Raw genomic sequence first — 7,529 nt, forward strand, 5'->3', positions numbered from 1 at the left:
CATTTATGGAATGCTGGAACACTGTTTAATAAGGTGGATACTAATTTAATTGAAATTTGACAACTTTAAGAGAACAATCAATTAATTAATGTTACTGTGTGGACAGTGGCATATGCCATTGCATTCCATGCTTCTCTCCTCTTTGAGAAGTACAGGACTGGGTTTGATATTTTGTCACTTCAAGCAAGAGAGTCCAAACATTTAGGAATAGAATATGATTTGATGTTGACTAATTGCTCCAGATCAACTGGTTCACTTGGAAAGCGGTGGCAAGTAATGAGAGCTAACTATGTTAGGGCATTTTATTTAACAGAACATCACCCTTTGCCATCAACTTAAGTATCACAATTATGATCCAAGGATGACATCTGAGGTAGCAAAACCTGACCACTGTCAGTGTGGTCGAAAAAAATTGTGACCCTCAAGAACAGTTCTGTGATTTTTGTGGGGAATGTGGAACTATGCTTGAATGTGCTTCAAAGCAGGAACAAATACAAATGGCATTGGAGATTATGATGCTAATTAGCTGCTTCTTGTGTGAGATTCCCAGATCAACCATTATGTGACCAACATGAAAGTTTGTCCAATGGAAAGAGCAGCAAAGTTCAGTACATATTGATGCTCAAGCACTATCTGTTGCAGAACTGAAACAGAAATCAAAGAAAAGCTGCCTCAGCACCACAGGCAACAAAGAAGAAACTTGAGGGAAGCTTAGCAGGTGAAATGTTATAACCAATTGACAATAGAAAATATTGTTGGTTGCAGAGATAGTCATTGATTTTAGCCAGGCAACGACTTTCAACGGGATTATTGCAGGTAATTCATTAAGATTTGCCTTTCTGTCTGACAGTGTTGGAGCTTTCTTAACCCTTTTAAGTCCATATCTAATTTTTCTTAGTATTGTGTGCTTTTGTATTGCACAAGCAATCTAATTTTCTGATTTTTCTTCTCTACGATAGAGATAATAAGTTCAGCTCTGTGTCATTCTTGTTACTGTTAATAGAATGATTTCTTTTTAGTGTTAACCAAATATATTTATACGTAAATAGTCGTATTTAATGTGTACTTTTAAAAATAAGTCAAATCAATTTAGTCCGTATAAATTATTATATAAGTATTTGTTTAAGTTTCCTTTTAAAGGTTTTTGCCTTCCAAAGTCCAACCCCTGACATCCTCGTTCGTGGGAGCTGAGCAACAACTTGAACAAGTCAAATGTTGGTGGGATTTTAATCCCACTTCGACACATCTTGACCTCTCACGAATCACTGGTCCCAATAATTTAAAACAGATGGTAAACTTTTACACCCGTGACTCTGGCATTTTGGACTGCTTTTTTACGAACAGGGCTAGTTTATTTGAGCTTTCAAGGCTTCCCAAGATCGCGGCCTCAGATCATTATGTTATCCTAGCAAACCCCAGCTTGCCTAAAAAGATTACCGACCCAACTCGTAAGATCAAGTTGAGGGATTTGAGAAAAAGCAACTGGAGGGATTTTGGTGAGTGGATGATAACAATGAGCTGGGATTTGCTATATGCTGCTCCTTCATGCTCCGAGAAACTTGCAATTTTAACGAGTGAACTCACAACCGCAATGGATATTTATTTCCCGTTCCGATCTGTGAGAATTCATATACAAGACAAACCCTGGGTTACTGGTAAACTCAAATATTATATTTCTAAACGTCAACAAGCTTTTACCAGGTTTGGCAAGGACTCGATTATTTATAAGTTTTGGCGTAAAAAAGTTCAGCATTCGATCAAGTATGCAAAGCGGCATTATTACTCTCACAAAGTTGAGAATCTAGCGCATTCAAATCCTGCTAAATGGTGGAAACAAATTAAACAACTAACAGGTCAAGCTTCTGATCAAGGTGAATGGTTTCATAGATTTATTGGCCCTGATCAACCGGACCAATTTCAGGATTGTTTGGCTCTATCAAATGGGATTAATGACTTCTTTGTCAGTATTACGGAACAATTTACACCCTTGGTTCAATCTCCTATTAGACATACTATTGTACCACCTAGCCTACTCGTGTCAGAATTCGAGGTCCTGAGGGATCTAAATAACTTGTCATCAAACAAAGCTCCAGGTCCTGACGGGATTTCTAATCAAATATTCAAAGTGTTCGCCCCTGAGTTAGCACCTGTTATTTGCGCAATTTATAATCAGTCATTACAGGATTCATTTGTTCCAGGATCATTAAAACAGTCGATCGTAACACCAGTACCCAAGATTTCCCCGCCACAAGGGATTGATAATGATCTCCGTCCAATCTCCCTTACTAATAGTATTGCAAAGATCCTGGAGGGATTTACGAACAGGAGGCTTCTACAACAGATAGGAGATAAGATTGATTCCAAACAATTTGCTAGGAAAGGACATTCAACAACTCATGCTCTTGTTTACCTCCTACAAGCAATCCACGAGGCTATTGACCGTGGAAATAATTGTGTTAGAATCTTCTTCTCGGATTTTTCTAAGGGTTTTGACTTGATTGACCATCAGATCCTTATGGACGAATTATCACTGCTTGGTGTGGACCCAGTGCTTTTCAGTTGGATAAGGTCTTTTTTAACAAATAGAACTCAAGCCGTGCGCATCGGAAATGTCTTATCGGATTGGAAGCATACCCATGGAGGTATACTCCAAGGGACCAAGATGGGTGTCACCCTTTTCTCAGTTATGATAAATAGACTCCTAAAGGATTGGAATGTGAGAGCAAAATACGTTGATGATACCACAGTTGTAGAAATCCTGCCTCGCAATTCAATAAGCCTTCTCAATTTGGCTGTTAGAGACACACATTCGTTTTGTACTGCCCATAAGATGAAGCTAAACCCTCGGAAGTGTAATGAAATGCTGATAAATTTTATGGAGTACCCGAACTCTGTAATTCCACCTATTTGTATTGGAAATCACCAGCTCGAACGTGTCTCATCTTTTAAATTACTTGGTGTTAAAATCAGAGACGATCTTAAATGGAATGACCACATAGACTATATTTATTGTAAGGCCGCCAAACGTTTATATACCCTAAGAGTGCTTAAAAGAGCTGGTGTAGCGAATAGCAATATTTTAAATATTTATAAGTGCTCTGTCAGATCCATTTTGGAATATGCCGTGGGTGCTTGGCAAGACATCCCTGAATATTTGTCATCTAAATTAGAATCTATACAAAGGAGAGCCCTTAAGGTAATACTCCCGGGTGTTGGTTATAAGGAAGCCCTGACCATATCTGGCCTTCCAAGTCTAGAAGTCAGGCGAGAAACATTAAGTAGGAAGTTCATTGCGACGTCGAAACTCCGCCCTCAGGCTAATGTTTAAAATGTTCCTTACAATCTTAGATCTGGGAGTGAAAAGTCCGTTCGCCAGGAGGCAAGAACCAAGAGAGCTAATGATTTTATAACTTTTAGATTTCTAGATTAACTATTATGTAGATTTTACATTAGTATACCTTAATTATTTTTAATAGTTTTGTAAATGATACCGCTTGATAATTCAGTTTATACATAGTTCTAACTGCAAAGAGTGGATTAAACGATATTATATTATTATTGAGGAGAGAGGAAAGCCGGAGTACCCGGAGAAAAACCTCTCGGTGCAAACTCAATCCACTTATGACGCCGAGTCTGAGTCTGGGAATTGAACCCGGGCCACATTGGTGGGAGGCGAGTGCTCTCACTACTGCACTATCTCTGCACATTGATCCGGTATCCAGCGGTTTCGCCCCGTTTCGCGTTAGCCCCCTCCAATTTGCCCCGTAAATGCAAGTTCGCCCCCTTCGTATATTGTCTTGACTTCAACTACCCTCCCCTTTCGAGAGTTATACGTATGATCTCCCACATAAAGAGTAGAATGTTGACGTAAACAAAAATGGTCTAATGTTCGGAAATGTTTAAGCTTACCTTTGACAAACTCTTAGCGACTACTATCAGAAATTTTCCATTGGAGATAAGCGAAATAGGAATGCACCAAGTGCGTTTCTATAGAGCTCAATTTACACGTGAGTCTTTAAATTTTAGCAGAATTCATAAAAAGAATTTTTAAAAAGTCTTACTTGTGAAGTCTATTGTGACATGACTTAGAAAAAAATATTGGGTAAGCCGGTTGTTGTTTGAGTGCAAAGTCAAGTTCTCTTTAATGCGATTGTTCAGTTTTGAAGGACTAAAAGAGTTAAGTAAAACCAATTATACAGCTGGCACGCGAGTCTCGTAATTTTTTATTTGTTGTCAAGTATTCTGTAAACTTTGCATGATAGAAATATCAGTAAGAGCAAATTCTATCACCTACAAATTATAACCAATGAAAAGGTGACAGGAACTTTTTTGATCCGTCGCTGTATAAGACCTTGATAGCAACTGTCACAATCTTAATCGAACTTCGGCTAAATTTGATTACGAACGCTATGGACTTCTGTATTTTCTGCAAACTTCGAGTCCGTGCTCGTTAGTGAAGCTTGCAATGTGATGAATGTTTACAATGGCAACACCGAACGTGGCAAACCGGCGTATCGCAGCAAGAATATCGTTTTGCTGTGCAGACTGCCCAAGATATTGATTGGCTCTGTGCCTTTTGTACTTAGGGTCTCTGAGACCCCAGAAGAAAAGTATGTGCTTGGAGGACGATTTAACCTCGACGGTGCTTGATCCACCTGCCAGTTCTGTCTACTTTAACGTATATGCAACTTTGGTAAGTTTAATTTCGTATTGAAAAGCTACATAGGATTTTTAGCATTGGATAATTTCTGAAAAACAACGAACAGCAACGTTGAAGGTTGGCACAATGGGCTAAACAGACGTGCGCAAGGCAGATCAAACCCACCATTATATTTGACGATCCAACTGCTACACGAGGAAGCGAAGCTTGCCTCCCTTCAGATCAGGCCCGTGTCAGAAAGGAAGTTGCTGCGGCATCATAAAAAAATCATACAGAGAACTGTAGTCAAAGATATTTAACCTTTGGGACACTTACAGAAAAGACGAGAAGACATCAAACCAGCTACTGAGGTCATGTGTTCATTTTATGGCTCAGTTGAAAAATAAACTAAAATGCTGTAGGTCGAGCCTAGCGCTCGATATTGCACACTAAGCCAAAACGGTTCCTTTAAAAGCCACCGCATCAAATAAAAGCTGTGACCAACAATAACACCACAAATACCATTTCCAATCGTAAACCATTGCTGAACAATTCACATTCGAGATCTTTGTTTCTTTACGTGCGCGAGACCTGGAGAGAGTCTAAACATGCAATCATTCTCCATAGGTTTTCCTAGGTGCGATGATCCTTGAACCCACAGAATAAGTTTGAAACGGCGGCTATGTAACGCAATCTCCCGCCATGTCCAAGTTTGCACTCCTCTTGTAAATAATCAATGAAATTAAACAACAGGCTTGGAGAACACAGGCTAAAATTCATTACTTCGAAATTTAATTCCTCCTCCTCTTCGCAGCAAAACTTGAGAAATTTCAAGCACCTACTGACAATCTGCTGAGCGGCCGATCTTTCTTGTAACCGCAGCCGCTTCCAGAAAGCCAAGTCGTAAATTACTCGCCAATTTGACTGGGAGGTTAGAATGAAGGCATTAATCTAGCGCTGGGTTTTGAGCACGTAGACTATACATCACCATCTGTACTTAATGTAGTCGATACTGAGTAATTTTGAGACACGACTTCTTTTGCTGTGTAATAGGCTTCTCCAATTTCCTCGTAGTGACATCGTAGCTCGTGCATATGACTGATTCTCGAAGTTTGAACACTGAATTTTTTTCGTATATATTTCTTCCGGTCTAAGAATAAAGAAAAAATAAAGAATCGAGCTAAGGGGCTGTAACGTTTCGTTGTTGCGGTGCTTTAGTAATTATTGCAGCCCCAGTGGTATACCTTGACAAATGCAAAAATTTGCAATTATTCTACTCAATAGATAGCAATAAAATTTCGCAAGAAAGGCACTCAATATATAAGACAGAAAGAACATTTCGCAGTTACTGACATTTCATTAATGGCGAAGAAGTAACTGAATAACAAACACAGAGGGAAAATATTTCGTAGTTATTGATATTTCATTGACGGCGAAGTAGCCAATAACAATAATAGTATAGTATTTAGATAATCCCCCCCCCCCCCCCCATCCCCCCCAGCAGTTGCCATTTTGTATTCAGGGAAAAGCCTTTGCATTTTTGAGGGACCCTGGTACGCAATAACACTACTTCCTCTTTTGAAAAATCAATTCCGCTTCTTCATCATCTTTTGGTTATATCGAACATCTTTTAGTGGTATTGGACATCTTTTATTTATATCGGACATTATATCTTTATTGCACATAATAGGGCCTTCATACACTCCTACCACCAAATTTCCCGCTTTTTTTTCCTTTTTTGTTTCTTGGAATGTTATTTTTCGATAAGTTTTGCATCTTTTTAGTCCAAATGAAAGCTCAAAATAAAGATTATTTGTATACATTTTTTTGTAATTTAATATTGTCTGCCTAATTTGCACAAGATAAACATCGCATACGCATGCACGCATACACAAGAAAGGAAAGAGTCGTATTTACCTCTTCTTCGCAATCTCATGCAAAACACAGGAATTTTTAATTATGGTGAAGAGTCTCTCTTCATTCGTGAGCAATCACAGTTTCAAATTTCACAGAAATCGACAGACCCGCAAATATTTTACGAGTTTTTTTAGCAAGGTGATAAAAGGTCATATTCTTGGAAAAACCCTCTCAAGTTACGCGACGCCAGAGATGATAAATGTCTTTGTACAAAATGTAAGGGCCTTCTCTGATTTTTCTTTGAAAAGATGTGAGACGTGATTCTGCAAAGTAGCCTTTTCTAGCCTTGCATTGATTGCCACTTTCTCCTTTTTGCCAGCAATTTTTCCTTTTCTTTGCAGTCAATTTCGATTACAAATAAAAATGAATCAGAAGGAGGGCGAGCATATCTGAACGATTGCAATCCATAGGAAGTTGTAGTAACTCTTGGTAGATTTAATTTTAGGGTACTTCTGAGATTGCACGCCGTTTCTTTCTTCCAGTTGTGATCCGATGATGGTGGAGCAATTCCATAAAGAGTCTTATACGTACTGACTAACATGTTCTGACCACGAGAAGATTCAAGATTCACACACCCCATTATTCTAAGTAAAGTTTCATCAGTAGTCAAGATGACTATATAATTCAGAACCATCATTAAAGCCTACTTATTAAGTTTTTTCAATTTGTCTTTTCTACGTTTGCTGCAAAAATGCCAAACGTCACTACAGTAATTAAAAGCAGGTAAAATGAAGGTATTATATAACCTTAGCTTGATATGGTCGCCGATAAGGTGGTTAAATCATTTTTTCAACTGCCCTCTTTTTACGCGGGGGCTTCTAGGTTGCCTCCTCGGGTTTTGGCCCCTGGGACAAACCCTGCGTGGGCAACAATATCTACTGACTCTTTCCTTTTTATAAGAATATTGTTTTCCCGGCCCAGGCTGAAAATTTTATTTTTCTGCCGTATTAAGCTGAAAATATCCTTGTAATAT

Source organism: Montipora foliosa, chromosome 7, assembly GCF_036669935.1.
Source record: "Montipora foliosa isolate CH-2021 chromosome 7, ASM3666993v2, whole genome shotgun sequence".
Classification (NCBI taxonomy): Eukaryota; Metazoa; Cnidaria; class Anthozoa; order Scleractinia; family Acroporidae; genus Montipora; species Montipora foliosa.